The 25,216-nt window shown below is 31.5% G+C and overlaps 1 protein-coding gene across 6 annotated transcripts in view; it reads left to right on the top strand.

Annotated features, from left to right (window-relative positions):
• The window catches only part of LOC132707988 (uncharacterized), a 511,366-nt gene that overhangs the window by 344,914 nt on the left and 141,236 nt on the right, over positions 1-25,216 (top strand). For 2 of the 6 annotated variants that reach the window (XM_060680047.1, XM_060680042.1), the window contains exon 2: positions 20,996-21,147. The exons of the other annotated variants lie outside the window; for them this stretch is intronic. The gene's annotated coding sequence lies outside the window, so the exon portion shown is untranslated. The remainder of the gene's footprint in view (positions 1-20,995; positions 21,148-25,216) is intronic. 6 annotated transcript variants of the gene reach the window in all.

The following is a 25,216-nucleotide window of genomic DNA, read 5'->3' as shown; positions in this document are numbered from 1 at the left end:
ACCAATCATATATAATCGAAATATTCGGAATTTTAAACTAATAAAAATTAAAACAATTTTAAAATATCAATAATAGACAAAGTTTTACCAGAATCTCGACTTCACTAACAAGTAGACGCATGTTTTTTTAGTTCCATTTTATAACATTTAGGCTATTTAATTGCTGTAATACTTCAAACGTGCATTCAGCATCTACAAATTCAATTAAGTTTTTTTAGCATTAAACAAATTAACTAATTTAGCAATTAGCAAATTAGCAAATTAATTCAATTTAAAACTTTTACTGCACATAACAGAACCAAAGATTGGCTAAAATTTTAAAACCGCTAAAACTTTTATTTTTCCCGTTTGAAAAGTTACTAATTAATTCAGTTACATGCATAATAATTATTTTCTTTTGTAGATACCGAATACGAAGAAGCGGTAACTTCCATTGGTTCTCTACAAAGCTTAAATGAAATCACTGAATCCAATCCATTACAAAATTTGGGAGAGTTTAAGCAAAATGGGGAAAGAAGGAAAGGAAATACAAAAAAAGGACTTTTGTATGTATTCTGAAAGCTATCTATTAAATTTTGCTCGACATGTATGTAGGGGCACATAGTATTGAAAATAGCGTGCAGAAAATTATCTCTTTGTCAGCTAGAGATCCTGAAAGAAGAAAATTGTTGAATTTCTTAAGAAGAAAAAGCAACTTTTTAAATAGTAGCGTGTTTCAGAAGCGTGTTAGAAAACAACAATCTAATCAAAAAATATTTCCCTGCACAAACTGTAAAAGTTTTTTTGCCTCAAAGCAGCTTTGGCGTCACAGGAAAAAATGCATGGGAACATCGGATAAATTACACCAAGCGAAAGGACAAAATTTGCTTCTTGAGAATTGAGAAAAAAGGGAAGTCATTCATTACTTTTCCAAACATATAAAAAAAATGTCAACCTCCCAAATAGTTTGAATATTTAGCACTGAAAGAAAAATATCCAGGACTGTTCGACAATAAAGACTGGCCAAAAATCAAAGCCTTCTTTCAAAATGAATATATAAAGAAAAGGAGTTTAAAGTAAAATCGCAACTTTTTTGTTTGCAAATGCTTTTATAGATGGATAGATCACTGATGAAGGAATTGTAAATTTTATTTTGTTTTGTCTCTAGTTTTAGTTTTTTTTTTTAATAAATAATATTTTTGTGGAACAGTACTAGTTTCAATAGTTAATGTGTGTGTGTGTGTGTTTGTGTGATGTGTGAAATCACAAGAATAAATATAATAACCAGAATAGGCCAAGCGCTAATGACAGAAAAAATGGAACAATTTTTTCTATTCCGCTACACATATGTATAACTTCAAGATTTTGAAAAATATATTTATAAAATCCTTATGTGTACACCAAAATTCTTCTTCGAGTGATAAATTTTCGGAAATCCTCTGAATTCCACTTGATTCCCACGGAATGTCACATAATTCCTTTATAATTCTTTTTCTATAAGCATTCACCTTAAACTAATAAGGAACAAAAATATGGTAGTTATCATAAAATAATACATAAATTAAAAAAATCAATTAGTACAATTACAAAATAGTTTATAAATAGTGTAATTTGCCATCTAGGGTGGTCCGTAATTAATGCGCTAAAAAGCAATCGAAAGCGGTATTTTACTTGTGTGTGTGGATAAATTATTGTATTATATTGTCTCAAAACATTTGCCTAAACTTCAGATGTTTTAAGTATACGATCCGCAAGTACGCGACCGGTACGACCGAGCGTTCTTTCGGCTTTCCGGCAAGCAGGTCCAGCTTCCGAAACGCAATTCACTATTAGTTTTTTCTCCCTTTTTCAATCTTCAATGAAGAAATGAACACATTCACATTGATATTAGCGTTGATTTGCATTAGTTAAAGTAAAAGATACTTTTTGAAACTGAATAAAAACTTACTTCCACTGATTAATATGCCATCGGGATAATAAAAATATTTGTTAGCAAATTGTATCACCTGGTATATACCCAAATCAAATTAATAATAAAAGTTAGTGACATAGCATTGTTGCTGATTTTTTGTGGAGATGAGTGATAAAATAACGTCATTATACCACTTAACTGTAACTAAAGTTCTCTACATATCATCTTAGAAACGGGAATATGATCTTATTCACCTTCTCGAAAAACCTCCGAATCCAAGTTTTCTTGTCGATATTTTAAAAATTGTTGTCGATAACTAAACTTTAACACTCAGTGAGCGACATTTTCCTAGAGCACGTTTGGCTCAAAATCATTATTTTTGCGAGTTTAATTTAGGATTGGCTTTTGGTGCATTCATTAGGGGCCACCTGAGATAACTGAAACGTGTCGAATTACTGAATCGTTCATTTTAAAAACCAAAAACTAATAACTATACTAAATACTTATTCGCACCAACAAAACATTCCATTTTCCGTTGACTAGTTTTTAGTGTTTCTTAAAAATTATACTTTTCGATTGTTGTGTTCTTTGAAGTGAGCTGCTATTCAACTATAAAAAGTAATGCTTATAAATCTAAATAGACTCCAAAAATTGGATGTCCCAATTCCAGAATGAAAATTTTAATTAAAATTTAAAAATGTTAAACTCGATTTAACGGAGTTTACGTTATATTTCTTAACTTTTAATATGTGACCAGGGATGTTTTGGTTGTAAGGAACGACAACAACGGCAAGTGTAGGGTTGCTTTCGGACTCTCACGTTCAAAAAATTACTGATAACATATCAAAAGATTTTAAAAAATATAAAGTCACAACTAGATTTACCACATGTCCAAAAATCTCTTCTATCAGTCAAAGACCAAATTACGTTTGTTCATACCCTTCCTTCAATTCCTCCACCCCTCAAACAATATATAAGCAGGTATAGAGTAAATAAAATACGAGCCAGTTTCAGTTAAACTCGGAAGAAGCCAATAGGATGTTGTAGTTTCTGGAATTTTCTTAGAAAAATTATTTAGTTTTGCTAAATTTCATTTTCAATACTCTGTGGTTCTAAAACACTAAACATTCTAAAAATTTTATACCGTTTTTAATCTTAAAATTCAACTCTTTCCTTTTGACAGATAGATTAGAAAAATTCGTAAAAAACAATTGAAATGCTTCCAAACAAAAAAATTAAAATATGTTATGCGGAGGGATTTTTTAACTGGAGCTCATATAAATACATTACAAGCTGAACGTCGAGAATATCTAAAAAATGTAGGCACTTATTACAAGAACAAATGCGGCAACGCTGTTGACGCTTTAAAAACGAATAAGTATATGGAAAAACGTATACCAGTGACGCCCTAATGTTTATCAAGTGTACTGGCGCTATATGGCGGGCTTTGGGAAGGACATACGATATATATATATATTTCTCTAGTTTGTGAGTTCTTGGATCCTTTTAATTTTATATATTCTTAAGAAATGGTTCTTGGGTTTTTTTTGGTCCTTTTTTAGTGAAATTAAAATAAGTTTCCGTTACTTGTGAAACATTTTATTTTTTGTGACGTTTCGGCCTTCAAGACCTCTTCAGACATTTAATTTTAACCTACAAAAATGTGTTTTTAAATAAAATTATTTATAGCATTGTTTTCCTGGTCATAATTAAAACATAAATAAAAATTTGTATAGGATGTACGTTTCTTCACAGTAGGACAACGGAGTTTTTTATTTTTTTTTTTCTAAAGCTTTTTTTTTTTTTGTTTGTGTGAGATTCACGGGTTAATGTGTCTCTTTATTTAATTAAGTTGTGATAAATTTTGCTGAGATTTTTTGTGTCAGTCTTAGAGTTTATGGCGTTTGGATTTTTTTGGATCTCAATCATTTCATAAAATTCCCGTCTTTTTGTGTGCCTTTCTGAACGTAAAATTTTCACACTTTGAAAGTCAAACGAGTGCTGATTCTCCCTGGAATGGCTCGAAAGAGCAGTGTAATTTTTGTTGTCATATTTATGGCCGTTTAAGCGACTTTTTAAGTATTGACTAGTTTGTCCGATGTAGACACCGTTACAATTTTGGCACGGTATTTGGTACACCACGTGGCTTTTTTTCTCGTCAGGGATTTTTGATTTTAATTTACTAAAGCTTTGTTCTAATAGATTATAACCTTTGTGTGCCACAGTAATGTCGTGTTGTTTGAACACATTGCACAAATTTTCCGATAGCCCTGGAACGTATGGTAATGGGAGATATTGTTTTTGAGTATTTTTCTTCTCGGATTTGTTACCAGCATTTTGATTGTAAAATTTATGTATCCGTTTATTGAAAATTTTATTTATTAATACATCCGGATAACAGTTTAATTTTAGGGCTTGTTTTGCTTTTTTAATAGCTTGCTGTCTGTACTCAGGATCGGACAGTTTAATAGCTCGGTCGGCTAAACCTATTATGTTGGGAGTTGAAACTTACATACCTAGATGACCAAGTATCTTTGGTGTACCATTTGGTTTTGATCTGATCTTTGCTGTGGTATAGAGTCAGGTCTAGAAAGTTAATGACGTTATTTTTTTCGATCTCTATTAAAAATTGAAGTTTGTCGTTGTATGAATTAAAATTCTCTAGAATATCATCGATTTCAGTTTTTGGGACAGCACTTACGCCGTCATCGACATAACGATAAAATAGGGGGATATGAAGATTTATATTTTTTAGTACGGATTCTTCCAAATCTTCCATTACTAACTGTGCAATAACACTGGAAATCGATGCTCCCATTGCACAACCATCGACCTGCCTGTAATATTTGTCATTGAATAAGAAATAGGTTGATGTTAATGTTAATTCTACAGCTTCAAGAAAGTGATTTAACGGAATATCTGTGAAATGTTTAATTTTTGGCCATTTTTTCTTTATTATATCTTTAGCTAAAGGGATGGGAATATTTGTGTATAGAGAAATGACATCTAACGACATCAAAACATAGTTTTCAGGTATTCTGACATTTTTTATCTTTTCTTTAAAATCGAAAGAGTTTTTGATGTAATATTGATTTTGATTTATAACGTTTTGTAGTATATTTTTAAGGAACTTTGACAATTTTTCACAAGGGGATTGAATGCATGACACTATGGGTCTTAGAGGTACGCCAGGTTTATGTAGTTTAGGCAATCCATAGATTCTAGGAGGTAGTGCATTCTGTATTTTAAGATTTTTGGCTACATTCGGTGAAATAAAAAATTCTTTTTCCCATTTTGATACCAGATCGTTATTTCTTTTTTGGAAAATGTTTGTAGGATCATTATTTATTTGTTTATATGTTTTGTCATCGTTTAGAAGGTCATACATTTTTGTGTTGTAGTCCTTTTCGTGCATAATTACGGTTTTGTTTGATTTATCTGGTCTTAATATTTTTAAAGTTTTGTTTCTTTTTAGGAAAGCTTTTGTCTTTTTCAATTTGCTAGTAAAGATTTTTTTGTTTGTTTGGTTACTTTTTTGTTTAATAAAGTTATTTTTAAAGTTTGTAATTATGTTACAGAACTTGGCCCTTATTTCATCCCTTCCGCTAGAGACAGTGTTGTGTAATACAGTTTCAATGTTACAAATAATATCGGTGATGGGTATTTCTTCAGGTTTTTCTACTGGGACTGCAAAGTTTGGGCCTAGGGCTAATATGTCATTCACATAGTTGGGGATTTCAATATCTTTAAGGTTTTCGATCCATTTGGAGGAATCAACACCGTTTGTCTGCGTGTTTAGCTCAGGGTTTATTTTTCTAATTTTGTTTATATTTTTTTCTTTAATATTTTTAAATAAATTTTCGGTTTTAATTTTTACAATAGTTACATAGTTGTTAAAAATATTCGGTTCTAAAAGAGTTTTCAAAAATATTTTAATTTTTTCGATTTCCGGTGTTAAATGGTTTATCGTATGGGTCGTCTCAGTAATTAGAAGGCTCAGGGTTTTTCGAACAAATGTTTTTAAAAATATTTCGTTGAATTTTCGCTCGAGGTACTTACATGAAAAATTGATATGTGCAACTTTAATTCTTAAAAATGTGAGTGTTAGATTGTCATCCTTACAACGCAAAAGAAAGATTCTACGGTTTTTCTGTTTACACAATTGTAGATTAAGTTTTGAGTACGCTTTTATTTTGGTTGCCACCGTCTCTCCGTACTCTTCTCTGACGGTTGGAAAATGGAGCATATTTTCACCCATGCTTGGTATATTTTTCTAGTTTGTGAGTTCTTGGATCCTTTTAATTTTATATATTCTTAAGAAATGGTTCTTGGATTTTTTTTGGTCCTTTTTTAGTGAAATTAAAATAAGTTTCCGTTACTTGTGAAACATTTTATTTTTTGTGACGTTTCGGCCTTCAAGACCTTCTTCAGACATTTAATTTTAACCTACAAAAATGTGTTTTTAAATAAAATTATTTATAGCATTGTTTTCCTGGTCATAATTAAAACATAGATAAAAATTTGTATAGGATGTACGTTTCTTCACAGTAGGACAACGGAGTTTTTTTTTTTTTTTCTAAAGCTTTTTTTTTTTTTGTTTGTGTGAGATTCACGAGTTAATGTGTCTCTTTATTTAATTAAGTTGTGATAAATTTTGCTGAGATTTTTTGTGTCAGTCTTAGAGTTTATGGCGTTTGGATTTTTTTGGATCTCAATCATTTCATAAAATTCCCGTCTTTTTGTGTGCCTTTCTGAACGTAAAATTTTCACACTTTGAAAGTCAAACGAGTGCTGATTCTCCCTGGAATGGCTCGAAAGAGCAGTGTTATTTTTGTTGTCATATTTATGGCCGTTTAAGCGACTTTTTAAGTATTGACTAGTTTGTCCGATGTAGACACCGTTACAATTTTGGCACGGTATTTGGTACACCACGTGGCTTTTTTTCTCGTCAGGGATTTTTGATTTTAATTTACTAAAGCTTTGTTCTAATAGATTATAACCTTTGTGTGCCACAGTAATGTCGTGTTGTTTGAACACAATGCACAAATTTTCCGATAGCCCTGGAACGTATGGTAATGGGAGATATTGTTTTTGAGTATTTTTCTTCTCGGATTTGTTACCAGCATTTTGATTGTAAAATTTATGTATCCGTTTATTGAAAATTTTATTTATTAATACATCCGGATAACAGTTTAATTTTAGGGCTTGTTTTGCTTTTTTAATAGCTTGCTGTCTGTACTCAGGATCGGACAGTTTAATAGCTCGGTCGGCTAAACCTATTATGTTGGGAGTTGAAACTTACATACCTAGATGACCAAGTATCTTTGGTGTACCATTTGGTTTTGACCTGATCTTTGCTGTGGTATAGAGTCAGGTCTAGAAAGTTAATGACGTTATTTTTTTCGATCTCTATTAAAAATTGAAGTTTGTCGTTGTATGAATTAAAATTCTCTAGAATATCATCGATTTCAGTTTTTGGGACAGCACTTACGCAGTCATCGACACAACGATAAAATAGGGGGATATGAAGATTTATATTTTTTAGTACGGATTCTTCCAAATCTTCCATTACTAACTGTGCAATAACACTAGAAATCGATGCTCCCATTGCACAGCCATCGACCTGCCTGTATATATATATATATATATATATATATATATATATATATATATATATATATATATATATATATATATATATATATATATATATATATATATATATATATATATATATATATATATATATATATATATATATATATATATATATATATATGTATATATGTAAGATTATATATATATATATATATATATATATATATATATATATATATATATATATATATATATATATATATATATATATATATATATATATATATATATATATATATATATATATATATATATATATATATTATATAAACTTCAACTCCATGAAGCAACGTTATTAAAATGTTTCAATTAAACAAAGTGGCACCAACAAGTTGTGGTTTTTTATATGCAAATACTATGCAATAACTTCTGAATCTTTTTTAATTAATAATAATATTTTATTAATATTAATAGGTCGCCTATTAAAGTGCGCAACATATAAGAACTATTTTATTGAACGATTTAAGTTCTTGACTTTTGCTTTTAATCAAACCAAAATAAATGTGAAAAGTAACATTTCTATATTTTAGTAAAAATTATTATTTTGAAATGAACTTTGATAAAAGTTATTCGATAAAAGTGTTCTTTTTAATAGTTATTTTTCTTCATTGTGCCCTTAGATATAAATAAAAATGAAGTTAAAAAAGGAATGAGAGGGATGAAAAGTAAAGTACAATAATGTATCACCACTGCCACCGAACAATATTTTCATATATTACTTTTTTTATTGTACCTAAACTTAAATCTTAACAATGAACCTCTGAACTAAAGTATATTTTTAGGTGATTTTTGATATATTCTCTATAAAGTTTTACCTCGGGATAAAAAGTGTCTCTTTAGTTCCTTGGATACCATCTAAATTTTTTTCCCAAATTGATTTTAAAAAATCCCCCTTTTAAATTCCTGCTCTAAAATACGCATTATACAGTGTGGCTTAAAGACGTTACGTAGGGCTGCGAGCCACTGCGGATATTTCCGGTGATATATTAGCCAGTGCTTTGGTTTGTCAATTGTGATGGTCAAGGTACACGCATATAGTATGCAACACCTTATAAACTTCTTCAGTCACTCATTTATTAAGCACTCGCTCCATTCGTGCCAAATAAACTAATATGGCGTTTATCAAACTTGTTTAGCAAAGATTTCTGAAGATTTTTTTTTATAGGAAACTTTCACAGAATGTTCTGCATTCTACCTGCGTCGGTGGTTGATATATCGAACTTTCTGACGTTTCGCCAACCATTCTAGAGATCTCACAGCTGGTCCTGTTCTTAAATTTGACCGTTACAAGAAAAATATGTTCCAGACAAGCATTTTTCAATTTGGTTAAATATGTTTGGTTCCAGATCCCCGAATTGCAATATATCTGAAAGAGCTATGCCAAAACTAACCAAAGAAACAGAACAAAAAATATACGACTATGACAAATAGAGTCATAAGCAGTTGCCAAAAACAATAATGACACCGAAATCTCATTCTATCAAATTAAAAATTAATCAATGTAATCGATTCTTCTATCCGAAATATCCGAAAATTAATAGAAATCTAAGCTAAATGAGGGGCATAAACACCGTCTCGGATAACGAATTCCCATATTGGTGACAGGTAGAGACCTGAGTCGTGGTTAAGATTGTTAGATTGTTTATAGATTTCTATAGACTCTCGGATTTTTCGTTGGTAGAAGAACTGATTGCATGCAAGAATTTCAGTTTTATCGAATAAAATTTTATGCCCGGTATCGTGAGTGTGTTCGGCAACAGCTGATGATTTTATTTGTCTTAGTCGTAAGGCTCTTTCGTGTTCTTTGAGTCTAGTTATATGCATGGAACGCTATAAACTCCTGGCCTCTCAAATGGAATTTTGAAGTGGTAAATCTGGTTTTAAAACTTTTGATATGTGGTCAGTGATGTTTTGAATGAAAGGAAGGACCACAGTGGCAAGTGTAGGATTGCTTTCGGCATCATTGTTATTTTGAGGTTGTGGTATTTTTTGATTGAACGCTTAATATCTTTAATGTGGAAATTATTAGAGAAGAGCAGAGGTAAGGTGTTTTAATTCTGGGTTCAGTGAGTCGGGCTGAGATAGTTTTGTTTTTCTGTTTTATAACATCATTTAATAATGTTTTGTTACTTTTAAAATAAGAACTTTCGTAAGGAGGTTAAAAGTGCAGTAGCAACTGTGTTTCAAAAACTGTGGCGTAAAAACTCTTGAAATTTAATATGTTAAAAATTAAATAAGAACGTATCTTTTGATTTAAAATAAAGTTCACACACATCACAATCTGGCCCAAAAGTCATCGGTTGTCAACTCTGTTGTTTACAGAACCGTAAAACTATCTCAGCCCGAGTCACTGAACCCAGAATTAAAACATCTTACTTCTGCTTTTCTCTCTCTAATAATTTCCACATTAAAGATATTAAGCGTTCGATCAAAAAATACACTTCACCACAACCTTCCAATAGCAATGAGGCCAAAAGCAATCCTCCACTTGCCACTTACATTCAAAATATCACTGACCACATATCAAAAGTTCTAGAGAAGTATAACGTCAAAACCAGATTTACCACTTATCCAAAATCTCTCGACATTTTCGGTCTGTCAAAGATAAAATTCCATTTGACATGCCAGGAGTTTACAACATTCTATGCATATGCAGCAAAGAATACATTGGAGAAATCGGACGAAAAATTTCAACTAGGCTCAAAGAACACGAAAGACCCTTACGACTAAGACAAATAAATTCATCAGCTGTTGGCGAATTCTTGTATGTAATCAAACAAATCTCTAAACAACCAAAGAATCTTAACCGCGACTCTGGTCTTTACCTGTCACCAACATGGGAATCAGGAATCCGAGACGGTGTTTATGTCCCTCTTTTAGCTCCGCCCCCCTCAAACAATATATAAACAGGTACAGAGTAAAATGCGAGCCAGTTTCACTCAAGCTCTGAAGAAGCAACAGGATGATTGGCGAAACGTCAGCAAGTTCGACTCAGCAAAAACCGACGCAGGAGGAAACCAGAAGTTTTGTAGAAAGTATTACAGTAGCCTGTGGAAGTTTCTTTGAAAAATTAATAATAGGATTTGCTTTCAATTATTATTGGTTAGGTTTATGTCCAAGCAGCGCCTGACTAACGTAGATACATGTGCAATATTTCTGGCAAACATATTCAAGAATCAAAGAATTCAAGAATTACTTTCAAAATCGGGCGACGTGTTAAAGAAAACATCTACACAAAGAAATTAAGTTTAGCAAAGAGCTTTAAAAACTAACAAATCTACCAAAAACATATATAATAAAATAAAACAGTTAGCAACAAAATATTTTTCAAAATATAGCGAAAACATGAATCCCTTATGCCCGCTCGACTGTGCACCGTCAAGTTAAAAAGGAGAAGCGTGTTCTAAAGACCATATCTATTTATATGTACTTTAATACACAATCAATCGGGCAAAGTTGCTCGGACGCTCAGAAATCTGCCCAATAAATGAAAAATATACATACGGACGCTAGGATGCTGGAATGTAAAAGTTTTCCCGTGTATATTGGACGCTACCTCTATGAAAGGACGCCGACATATATGTATCATAAAACTTCACAAAAATGATCTTCGTAAAATCTGGCCTAAAGAAACTCAAGGCCATCTCGTTTACAAAACTTCAAAATATTCACTTGTTAAAGTAGGGATCTTGAAGAAAACGACACTGGACGCTCAGAGACGGATCCATGAAAGGACGCTCGGAAGATAGCGGGATGTACATATATATATATATATATATATATATATATATATATATATATATATATATATATATATATATATATATATATATATATATATATATATATATATATATATATATATATATATATATATATATATATATATATATATATATATATATATATGATGACACTATATATATATATATATATATATATATATATATATATATATATATATATATATATATATATGATGACACTATATATATATATCCGAAAACACTTCGAACACTCGGAGCGCGAGCATTGAAGATGCCAAGTGAGATTTTGGCGAAACGTCTGCAGGATTCCAGTCGGATGCAGGATTTGCAGGATTCCAGTTGGATGCAGGATTCCAGTCGGAGTTCAACGAGCGAACGGATGATATCCCGGAGTATAGTGTCATCACATTTTTCCATCCGTGAATCAATACGTGAGAATATATATATATATATATATATATATATATATATATATATATATATATATATATATATATATATATATATATATATATATATATATATACATCCTGCTATCTTTTCTGCATCTTTCAATTCTGCTGCTATTCGGCGTCCAGCAAAGTATATCAATAAATCACGCTATGCATATGAGCAGTGGATCTTTCTGATCTCAAAAGTCCAGAGTACATGAAAATATTCAGTTTGGTTGCTTCAAAATTTTAAATTTTACAATGCACTACTATTCTGCGTCATTTCATTTTACTACTCTTTCGACGTCCTCAATATACAGTAAATAGCAACGTCATTTGTGCGTCTGGAGAATATGCAAATCTATTGCAATATCTTTTCGGCTTCCGACATGGTTGCCACATCTCATACCTCGTACCGAATTTAGGTATTCCTAATTATCAGAGATATACACATGGAACTGCCTCTCTTTCGGTATTTTAATGAACTCGTTTGTACTTGGGTATTTAGTTCGAATTTTCTAAGAAAATGCAAATAATACATGGGTAGTAGGTAGAGTTCAAGGGGCTTATAGGTTTAATGTGACGAATCAACTTTTTTATTTTTGCTATTATCTAATTGAGTCTCTTAATTTATGTATCACATGTAATAGATAATTGAGCCTTATGACCTTGGCAAGTCCAGTGAATTTCCAGTGTTTAGATTATCTGGATGTCAGTTATAGGATTCCAAGCGCGCATAAGTAAACATGAGTACTGCGGTAACATTGAATTCATAATTAAAGTAATAGATTCAGGATAATAGAACTTCAATTATTTAACGCAGATAATTTGTTTCATCCATTTTTTAGTTAGTTTAATAGGTTCTGATATTATAATAGCTTCATAAAAAATAATTTATTAAAACTAAGACAAACTTTATTATCATAATAATAATAATATATACAAAAATTCAAAAAAATGTTGACACACATGTGTATGGTAAAAAGAAAAACAGATTAGGATATGTCTATTTTGGCAATATCCAAAACTGTAATAAAAACTGAAAATACAAAATTTAAAGAAAAAATTGAAGTTGAAGGTCATTAGTGCCACATATCTTCAATTTTATCGATTGATGATTTTGATACCTAAATAACGTTTTCCATTTTTTTTGTATATATATTTTGGACAAACACCTTAATTTTCAACCAGGATTTATTTTCCAATAAATCTGAATGACTGCTTATTAACATCTCACATTCCACTTTCTTTGGTGGTTTGTTTGTTTGTATGTGGTTTTTAAAAAAATCTTTTACAACTTTTTTTTGTTCCGCTGTCCATGGAATCAGTTCTCGTTTTTTTATTGTCACGCTATCTTTTTTGGAATGTGCAAGTTCCTTTTTTTTGTTTGTTTGATTTAATGTCTCATTTTTGTCTGCAAGAGTGGGATGCTCATCAATTTCATCTTCGATTGCAAACTGTTGGTCAGTTTCGTATACGTTTTCTGGGTTTAATTCTTGTTCTAAATTTAAGTTAATTTCTTCCAATGTCTTTCCTTTGTACTTTCCCGCTTGGCCATCTTCCATGAGAAGTAACAGTTTCGCAATTTTTGCAGTTTGAAAAATGTCATCTGGAAGTCTATAATTTTGACTATGTACATTTAAAATGTGGCCCATAAACGTTGCCAACTGTTCAATTTCGTTTTGTGACATATTAAAGACCTGTGATAATGTGGCCAAATGTTTCCTTAATTTCGTAGAAGTTAAAGCTCGTGGGTCTCTTGCTCCACATATTCTTGCGTGTGTTTGTAGTACCTTATACCCTACTATAGGCTGGTCTGAATGAGTCTGCGCAAACAAAAATAATTTTTTTTTTTTTTGAAATTGTTGTCGTTTTTCAATCAGAAAATCCATATGGCTTTGAATATCTCTGCTAAATAGAACGGGAACCCCTCTTCTCCTTTTCCCTCTTATCACTATGCGTTTAAAACTTTTCAAAAGAATTTTTTCGGAAGTTGTAATGGCGTCCGAAAATTCTTCGTAACTGTGGTTATTTTTTTCATCAGATAATGTATAAGAATTCAGCTTCATTCTCTGCAATTCACCTACCTTTTTTCTATTAAGAAGCAATAACCGGCAAAACACTGTTTCCATTAAAACGGTGTAATTTTTTAGACTATTGGAACCCTCTTTCAATTTTTTTTCAGCTTCGTTGCCCTTTTCAATGAGATATGTTTTAAGTAATTTTAGATCAGACGCTAAAGGTATTATTGTTGTCTTATTCCAAGTTTTAGTATTCAAGTCTCTAGCAGCTTGGATAGACATTTCATGTTTCCAAGCGCTTTCCAATAATCTCTTGAACATACTAACATTTGCTTCAGCCTCTGCAGCACTAACGTTCGGGTAGCAATATTTTCGCTTTATAAAATTTAATATTGCGATATCACAACAATCTTTTAAACTTGTAGAGATATTCATAGCGAAAGTGGGAGATATGTAAATATCATTGTGTGCATCATATTTCGCAATAATTTTGACACTTTGAACAACAACATCATAATTCTGAGGATGCAAAAAATCATACAAATTATTAATTTTTGGATTGATTTTTTTTGACTCAATTATGACCTTTGACAATTCCCTCATTTTCCGTGAGCAAATATTGACATGATGTTGTTCTCTATGAGTATTTAAATATCTTTCTCCAAAGGCGCAAATAAGACAATCTTTTTTTGCAATAAAAGATATTTTGTCACATCTCATGCGTGGAAATACTTTTGCTATTAAATCAGAATTAATAATTCTCTTAGAAAGAAGGAAATTGTGTTCATTACTAGATGATTCTTTTTTCTCTGGACAACTTTTTATATGTCTCCAAAGCAATTTACGTGAATAATGGCCATAGCATTATTTACATGCAGCGTAGCTTCCTTCAGACGTGTCAACATAAGTTCTGTGAACAGGCTTAACCATAGAATGACAGTTTTTAATGTGATTTCCTCTCTTTCTTAAAGATGCAATAAGTCTTTTCTTTTCGATAGTTTTTGGCTTCAACGTAAGTATTTTTTGCACTTCAATTTCCTGCGAATGATTTCGGAAAATATGTCGAGCAAAATTCAACACATCAGTTTCACAATAAAAGCAGAAATCTGGAAATCGAGTTATTTTATTTTTTCTTATAGTTTTGTTTGCAGAATGGAAAACGTTTTCAGTTGCAGGACTGGAAATTACTGAGTTCACTTCTTTCTTATCCTAAAAAGTAGAAATGAAATGAACAAAATATGTTATAAATATTTAACAATACAACAATTATTCAACAATTTTTAGTTCATGTCGTAGTCGAAATTTGGAATAATTTTGCTTTCGCGATAAAATATAAGCATTTACACTATTTTTTTTTGTTTTTTGATTGTTTCATTTAAAATTTTTAGACTATGGGAGCTCAAACCTCGCTCTAAACTTAATATTTCAATAAATAACTATAATAATAAACTATTTTAATCAACAATTGATGACAAAATATCATTTATTTAGAACCAGAAGTTATGCAAAGAAAAATAAGTATTAGAAGTTCAACGTTTTTGCTACACAGCAAAATGCTTAATCTTTTATTTATATTTATTATTTTTATTTATTTAATTTTAAAACGTTGAAATGAAATGGCATTTAATGTTGATATTGTTGCGACTGTCTTTCAAAACTAATCATTCGGTTTATATTTACCTTAGGTGATGTTAACAATAAGTTACTTGAACAGGACTGTTTAGCATCGGGAGATGTCTAGAATAAATAATTCAATTTTTGAATTGTAATTTAAATTGTAAACCATATATTACCGAAACTAAAGAATATTGCAAATCAGTAACTTTATCTAATGAGTCGATATATTTGGATCTTGGTTCCTGGAAATAGATAATAAATGTTAAGTGTTAAGGCGTAAAGGATAACATTTTCAAAATTTTTAAAAGTTGACAAAAATGAAATGACAATCTTACAAGTTCGTCTTCGGAATTTGAGTATGACGGATAATATGTGGGGTCTTCATCTGAGTTCGATGACAATTCGAAATTATCTAAAATGATAATATAATTTCAATACAATCATATCTATAAACATGTCCTTTCTCCATAAAATCTCTAAATTTTTAAAATTGAATATGCATTTTTACAAAACTAATGGATTCCTCCTGCGTCGGTTTTTGCTTAGTCGAAATTGCTGACGTTTCGCCAACCATCCTGTTGGCTTCTTCAGAGCTTGACTGAAACTGAAGAAGCCAACAGGATGGTTGACGACACGTCAGCAATTTTGACTAAGCAAAAACCGACGCAGGAGGAATCCAGAAGTTTTGTAAAAAGCATTACAGTAGCCTGTGGAAGTCTCTGTGAAAATTAATTAAATATCACTTAACGATTTTCAACAAAATGCGATTTATATATTGCTTAGTGGGTTTCAGTCTAATCAATGCTAAACTAGCTAATTAAAGTGAAGTTATTAGTTTTAATGTCCCATTTATTTCAAAAAGAAAATAAAATTAATTCAAATAGCTTTCGAATAATGTAAATGGTTATTCTGCATTAAAAAATAAGATTTCTTTTTAATATGAACATGGGTATATATAGGTGTCATTTTTTTTCCGTTTTTAATAAATATTATTTAACACAACTTTTGGTTACTTTGTAAACACCATATGCTCCTGTGCTGTGATTAGATTTGTTCCAATTAGGGACATGCAATAAAAACGAACACGAAGTTTCATTAATTTCAACTAAGACTCTTGTGACAACAAACAACGCTCCCAAATTTTAACACAAGATATTTATTAAACATCCTTTTTTCTAAGTTTGCCATCCTGTGTCTTGAAAATTCATTTTCGGAATATGTTCATGTGAATTTTTTTATTTATTCATGTAGAATCATTTCTTAAAGTAGTTATTTCCGGATACACATTTAGGAACGTTTAGTCATGAAATGAATACCCTGTTTATTTTTAAAAAAACTGGATATTATTTAGTTATTACTTTTAACGATAGTTGTATTTAATAGACTAAATTTTGTACTGACTGACAAAAAGTATTGAATTTTACATTTTATTAAACTTCTGGATTCCTCTTGCGTCGGTTTTTGTTGAGTCGAACTAGCTAACGTTTGGCCAATCATCTTGTTGACTTCTTCAGAGCTTAACTGAAACTACTTAGCTAGTTCAACTCAACAAAAACCGACGCAGGAGGAATCCAGAAGTTTAATAAAAAGTATTACAGTAGCCCGTGGAAGTTTCTTTGAAAAATTAAAAAAGTATTGAATTTTAATAATATCCTTGTCCAACAAATCTCAGCAGGCTAGAGCCGCCTGCTGCCGCTTAAATGCAATAGAATTACAGTTTCCTAATAATATAGCTTAGAATTTTGTATCCTACTCCGCAGCGCACTAAAATTTACTTTGTAGTAGGAGATTAGTGTGAGAACAAAGAACAAACTATATTAAACTAAATAAACTAAATAATAGTAAAAAATAAACAACTTAATTTTAAGGCATACCATTCATACCTGAAGAGGAGTCCACTTTAATTTCTCTTACTTCCTTACGAAACTCTTCTGGGATCTTTTCCGAGATATCAAAGCTACTTTCAGAGGAAAAAGATAGTGTCTCAATATTTGGCCGTTCGAGTGCCATTAACACTAATTTTTGCGTTCTCGTATATATATATATATATATATATATATATATATATATATATATATATATATATATATATATATATATATATATATATATATATATATATATATATATATATATATATATATATATATATATATATATATATATATATATATATATATATATATATATATATATGTATATATTAATTGACAACAGTTAGTTTATTTAATATTTCAAATTTACTATTTTTAATAAGACTATGACAATTTTAATCTCACAGGCCAATAATTGGTCTTTTTGGTAATTATTTTCTTCCACCTTACATGGTTACCACAACCCCTGTCACCGCACTCACAACTATGGCAATTTACGAGTGACTTATGCGGTCTCGTTTAGTTGTAGGCCTATATATCAGAAGCACCCTTCTCGGTCATAGTAAATGTGTTCCGCATATATATCGTTCATGGTTCGTGTACACTTCCTGAGACTCGTCATATTCAAACAGGTTTTTGTTTTTAAGAAAGAACAGTATAGGATTGTTTTTTTTTTTTCACGTTACTCTCGAAGTTTAACTGCAGTATAATTCGTAAGGCTCTCTTTTCTATATCTTTACAATTTCCAAACACAAGAACACCACATCTTGTATTAGACATGTTGCATGTTGTTGTATGTTGCAGCAGTCTTGGTCTTATTAATAATTAGCTTATTCTTGGTGAACCAGATATTCCTGCTTCAATATTTTTGATTTCTGATTACCGGTTTCTACCTCTGCCCATTACAACTTGCTGTTTTCTTCTTGAAAGGTGCGATTCTATTCACCTTCGAGCAAGTCCTCTTTTTCCAAACATACATGCATATGTATGGAATATGAGAGAGGTAAGTATGTCATTGCTCACAGTGTCATACGCTTTTGAGAGATCTAGGAACAAGCGTAAGGGGTTTTATAAATAATATTTATTTAAAAAATCAGAAAAATACCTTCAACTTTCCAAATAGAAATAAGTCCAAAAACAACAAGCTGTCTAAGCAGAAGTACTTTTTCTAGAATAAAAAACATTCTTTTCGATTTTCATCGAGTTTCTGCGATAACTCGACAGATAAAGAAAATGAGAAAATTCAGAGTAAAATTAAAAATTGGAAAAATTTCGTCACGAAAAGTATCGCATAAATGAAATATTCCTAACCATTTCTCTTGTTAGTATTTAAATCTATTTAAAATGGGAAGAGAACTTAGGAATATTAAATAATGGTTAAATATTTAAAATAACATTTATTGAAAAAAAAAAAACAAATTCTAAATATAATGTTAGCAATTCAGTATCTGGTATTGCCACCTCTGACTCTAATGACATCTCTCATTCCCCGTGGAAATTTCATTATCTCTTATGTACTCTAAACTTAAATTTTCCCATTCTTTTTTTAAAGCATTTATAAGCTCTTGAAGGATGTAATATTACTAGCGCGTTATGCGTTTCTAGATAGTCCCAAAGATGTTTGAATGAATTTAGATCTGGACTAACAGCTGGCCAAGCTTAAATTTGAATGTCAATATTTTGTAGCTATTCCTACGTGATTCTAACAAGGTGTGAGTGAGCATTATCTTAAGTAAGGAAGGATTTATTGACCATAATTAGAACAAACAGCACTACATTTTCCTCCAGAACCTCTCTTGCATACCTATCAGCTATTAAAGATCCCCTGCGAAAGACTACCTACTCTGTGTAGCCTTGTCTCCTCAAATTATACCTAATTGCTCCACTGCACTTTTGTAAACTGGTGTACGTCAGATCCGAAAAGTGAATTCTTTTGACTCATCAGTCGTTAATATCCCAATGAAAATGTTCTCTTGCTAACTATAAACGTGCGAAACTATGTGCCTTGGTTAATAAGCTAGCAGTAACAGGCATTCGGGCTTTTATTTTGAATTCCCTGAATTTATTTTTAGCTGAATTTACAGATATCTGAACCTTATTGACTCTGCGGCGAGCAGTTTGCGGCTACCCGGCCGTAACATAACGTATATTCAAATTCAGCAAACGTAAATAGGCATCTACAAGGTTGGCGCACCTGGGACGTCCTGGAGCTGGTCTTCTGTTGTAACTTCTAATTTGTCTACATCTTCTTAATAGTCTAGAAACGGTAGACTGGTTGTTTCTAGTATCTTCAGCCACATTTTGCTGTGAACACCCATCTCCAATTAAATCGACGATTTGGGATGCTTCTTCTGGTGTTAACTTATTTATGTTAATGTAAAAACAAGCAAACTTACTGCACATAAAAAATTTTACAACGCAATTTTAAAAATAATAATTATCTCCTTGTCCTAAACAAAAAAGCTGCATATTTAGAATTAAAAGTGAATTTTCACACATAAAAGAGACGTATCATAAATAATGGTTTGCTAAAAAATATCTATAATTAATTTTTTTTTAAGTTTTTAAAATTATGCAATCTTTTTCCTTTCACTGTATTTTAATGCTGAGTATCTTCAGTATAGAAATTATTTGCCCATTGTTTATGATTCGCCTTATATATGCAGTTTCGGGTAAATTATACAATTTTAATTGCCACGTTGGCGTTGCCAGCTTGACTCCGTCTTTCTCAATTGGAAAGCGGAAAATTTCTGGAAAAAGCCATCGGTGGTTCGCACCGTATTTCATAGACCGCTCGTATGATCGTTAATAAATAGCCGGTTATAAATCCAGGAGGAAATAGTTTAGAAAGTTCTCTCTCTTCTACTCCGGTTGGAAAATTTTGCGGTCGATGTTGGCATAAAGTTTCAGTCCTAAAACTACGCTTCCCTCGTCGATGCATTTCGTTTTTCCGGAAAAAAGATTCTTTAAATAACAATGCTGAATTTTAATTAAGGCTGGGCAGTTGTTAATAGTATATTATGCAACAAGTGTGGTAAACGACATTTGAGTCACGAGTGAGAAAAAAATTTATCAAACGTGTTGCATACTATACTTTTTCTGCGACCGTTAAGTTTTGGGTATATTTTTTCAAAAAAAAACACGAATACTTTCACTGACATGACCGACACAAATGACATTGACAAAATTCAAGCTCTGCGGTAAAATCTCAGAAAACATCCGATTGCTCACAAACCCGTACGGAAATAACCCGCAAAATAACACTTTTCGCATGCTAGATCGGTGTATAACTAGGTATTAGTAGAAAAAGTATATTATGCAACAAGTGCGGTAAACGGCACTTGATTCATGATGTTATTTGACACGAGCGGAGCGTAGCGGAACGAGTGTTTAACGAACGAGTGACTTAAAAAGTTTACTGAACATGTTAATTATTTGACAGAATATGCTGATGACTAACAGGAAATGCTAGCTTCAGTATTCCCAGTATCTGCGACGCGACGTTCGCATAAAAACTTTATAAATATGGAACAATATACTTTGTGAAGAATTCTCCTTGTAACGGTTTAATCTAAAGCTTGAAGCTCTGTTTGTAAAAGAATAAAAAGTGTTTTTAAAAACGAGACCCGTCGTTTGAAAACCTTAACTGGCGCAGTCGCGACGATTTGGGGTAGTTTTCGGTCAAAGCCACGTCATCGGGACGATTTGATCGTGAAACGTTAATTTCAACCCTTAGACTCCAAAACGAACTAGCGATAGACTGTCTGACAGACCCAACATGATTGAGTTCGACTGAGGGCAAAGAAGGCAAGAAATCACCCTCGCAAGTAGCGCTACGCATGGAAGTTTCCAACAGGAGGAATAGGCTGACGACTAAGAGAAATCAAGGTTAGTGCCCAAAATTCATATTGTTCTCCTTTCATCTTCCCTGGTTAGGACGGTGGAAATAATTTTAGGATTCTTAGTTTTTAAGTTCAATTTCAAGAAATTTCAAAATCAATAAAATTTATGAATGGGGATAAAGACGTCGACAATTTAAGTGCGTTCTTTACTTCGTTAAATTTAGTGGAAAAGAAACTAGAGAATAGTCAAATCAATTTAAAAATGAATTCTAATCATTCTTCAAATTCAAGTGTAAATTAGACTTTGTTAAAAATGTTTATAGATAGTATTCTGCCATATAATGGTGATCTCAACACTTTAAATAGTTTTCTATCAGCTGGAGATTTCCTTTTTGATACATATAGCCAAGGAAACGACGAAATTTTAAAACAATATTTGTAGTAGGCTGTAGAATGGAGTTAGTAACATAGGACCACATTAAAGTAGCTTTGTTAAATTGTTTTGGCGATAGACGAAACTTAGAATGTTTAGAACAGGATTTGTTTATGGCCACCCCCTTTAAAAATGAACATTCTGTAGATTTTGGGAAAAGGTTACGAATTTTAAGAAGTATCCTTGCTCAAAAAATTACGCATTTCCTGCCTATACTATGCAAGCAAAGTAATTCATTTATGACATTACGAAGAAATTTGTTTAAGGACGTTTATTAGAGGATTGCCAGGACAAATACAAAGTATTATAAGACTTAAAAATTCAAGCTGTATAGAATTAGCTAAATTTTCAATATACACAAAATATCTTTAGAACTCCAATTCAATCAAAAATTTTGCCTAATTCTTCTATCAAACCCGTTAAACAATTTTCACAAAATCCAAAGTATTTTAGTAACCAAAATTTTAATTATGTACAACCGATTCGCCCCACAAATTGTTTTCAAAACAACCATCACCATAACCAAAATTTTATAATTAGGCATGATCAAAATCAGTTTATTCCTCAAACTAATAATTTTCCCAGAGGTACAATTAATATGCCTCAACCACGCGAAGTTCCAAGAAATTTTCCTACAAATAGGCAAGTTTTTGGCCCACCTGGAAACGTATTTAAAGCGACAGGTCAGGTACCTAACAGTAAACCTGAACCTATGTCAACAAGAAGAAACTATACCATACCACGTCAAAATAACCAAATTAACCATTTCAAACCTACTGGTCCTAGAAATTTTATTTCGCAACTTCTGCGGTATTTCAAAATGAAAATATTAACCAAGAGGAATACTCTGAAATTGAATTTTCAAATCAAATTGAATACTTTAATGACACTCAAAATTTTGACGAACACCCTGAAATCGAAAACCAAATCTCTCAAAATTTTACAATAACCAGCCAATGCGGCTCAACGAGATGACATTAGAAATGTATAACAAAATTAATAATAGTTTACCGTATATCCAGATTAAAGAACCCGCAATTAAACTTTTAATTAATGCTGCTTTCACTCGATTATTCGACCTTCCATTGCAGAAAAATGTTATTATCAAAAAATGTATCATTTCCCAACTATTATTAAAGCAGAGATTTAGAGTAGATATTTCGGCTTTACCAGAATTAAAGGCTAATACCAACCTATCTTTTATTCTTTTTGACTTTCATACATTTTTTGACGGTATAATAGGATTAAACGACCTAAAACGGTTTAATTTTTCTATCGATCTTGTCAATAAACAATTAAGGAATAATAAAACTAATATGCCAACATTATTTAGACAACCACAAAACGAAATATATTGTATTACTGTCAACGCACACGAAATTGTTTACGTAAGAATTCCAGTAACACAAAACAATGATGTTATTATTCCCGAGCAAGTCATTGAAGGTCTCTATTTTCCAGAAACACTTACTACTGCAAAAAACGGTTTTGCGCAAACAGAAGTTTTTATTACACTGAGAAAAATATAACGTCAAATTTCTCACAACCGCTAAATGTTTTATCTTTTCCGGACTTTCATAAAGAAAATTTAAAGAACAATTCAGTAAATGCGACATTACCAAAATAATTCGTTGTGAACATTTAAATTCAAACGAAAAATATAGCAGATTTGTAAAGCATATCAAGATATTTTCCCTCATGAAAGCAAAAAGTTAACATTCACCAATAAAATCAAACATTATGTAAGAACAACAGACGAATTGGTTGTATACACTAAATTATATAGACGACGGAATCATTAGACACAGCCACAGCCCTTGGAGCAGTACCATTTGGATAGTCTCGAAGAAACCTGATGCCAATGGCAAGCATAAATGGAGGATTGTTTGTGACTTTCGCAAGGTAAATGAGAAAACGATAGACGACCGCTATCCATTGCCCAGTAAAAATGATATGATAAATTGGGACTATGTAATTATTTTTTAACTATCGATCTTTCATCTGCTTTTCATCAAATCGAAATGGATACGGAATCAATTGAAAAAATAGCTTTTAGTGTTGAGAATGGCAATTTTGAGTTTACTAGAATGCCTTTTGGATTGAAAAATGCCCCTGCGACATTCCAGCGCGTCATGGATAATGTTTTGCTTGATGTACAGGGAAAGGTTTGTCTCGTATATATGGACGACTTCATAGTATTTTTGTCATCCTTAGAAGAACACTTCAAACATCTTAAACTTGTTTTCCAAAGACTGTGACAAGCTAGTCTAGAAATTCGACTAGATAAAACGGAATTCCTACGAACCGAAGTGGAATTTTTGGGTCACATAATAACAAAAAACGGAATTAAACCGAATCCCAAGAAAATTATTGCAATCCAGAAATTTCCTGTACCGAAATCAGCAAAAAACATAAAATCCTTTCTAGGTCTTCTAGAATACTATAGAAGATTTATTAGTGGATTTGCAAAACTTACCAAGCCATTCACAAATTGCCTAAAGAAAGGAGCGAACATCGAACACACGCTAGAATGTCTAGAAGCTTCGATCTATGTAAAAATATCTTGTGCAATGATCGCATACTTCAATATCCAGATTTCGAAAAACTTTTTATATTGACAACGGACGCCTCGAATGTTTCTATAGGAGTGGCTCTTAGCCAAGGAAAAATTGGTAGTGATCTGCCCATAGCCTTTGCCTCTAGGACACTGGACCCGGCTGAAAGCAATTACTCAACCATAGAGAAAGAATTATTAGCAATCGTGTGGTCAACAAAATATTTCCGATCCTATTTATTTGGCCGAAAATTTGTAATAATTACCGATCACACACCTCTACGATACTTGTTTAATATGAAAGAACCAAATTGGCCACTAAAATTGGAAGAGTTTGATTACACAGTTCATTATAAGAAGGAACACCAACGCTGATGCCCTGTCACGCATCGAATTAAATATGAAGATAAGGAGTCATTTTTCGGAAATCCTGGAGATATTAATTCAGACATCAATAAATACATACATGAAGAAGATCAAAATATAAGCCTTGAACAATTCGAACAAATTGAAGACGCGTTTAACCCTCGAGAGAATGTAAACACTCCAAAAATTAGACCGCCAAATATTCCTAATATTGGTGAGACAACAGCTGAAGATCCTATTTCGAATATATCAATTACCGAAAATATTTTAAATACTTATTCTAATCAAATAATATTTAACCAAAAAATAAACGGTAGTTATCACGTGATTAGGAGTTACCCATTCCAAAAGAAATCTAGATTTTCTGTTTATTTAAGTCAAAACTATCAAAATGAAATAATTAAATTCTTTTTAGATTATTTGGATCCAACAAAAATGTACTGCCTATATATACAAAACACTGAAACAGTTTTAAATCGAGAACTATCTGTTTTGTTACCAAATACATTAAAAAACCATGCTTATAAATTGTAATATCAAAAACTCTTTTAACTGACATAACTGAGAGGATAAAACAAAAGGACCTAAAAAAACCTGCCATCGAGGCATTAATGAAAGCCTAGTAGTATTAAAAAAGGATCTATTATTGGCCAAATATGAAAACTGACATAACTGAATATATTAATAATTGTGACACGTGCCAACAAACAAAATATGATAAACATCCACCAAAATTAAAGTTTGCGTTGACACCGACCCTTT

This window comes from Cylas formicarius, unplaced genomic scaffold, assembly GCF_029955315.1.
Source record: "Cylas formicarius isolate icCylForm1 unplaced genomic scaffold, icCylForm1.1 PGA_scaffold_10__41_contigs__length_53128322, whole genome shotgun sequence".
NCBI classification, from domain to species: domain Eukaryota; kingdom Metazoa; phylum Arthropoda; class Insecta; order Coleoptera; family Brentidae; genus Cylas; species Cylas formicarius.
Note: the sequence above shows the minus strand (reverse complement) of the source record. Positions and strands in the feature narration are given on the sequence as shown.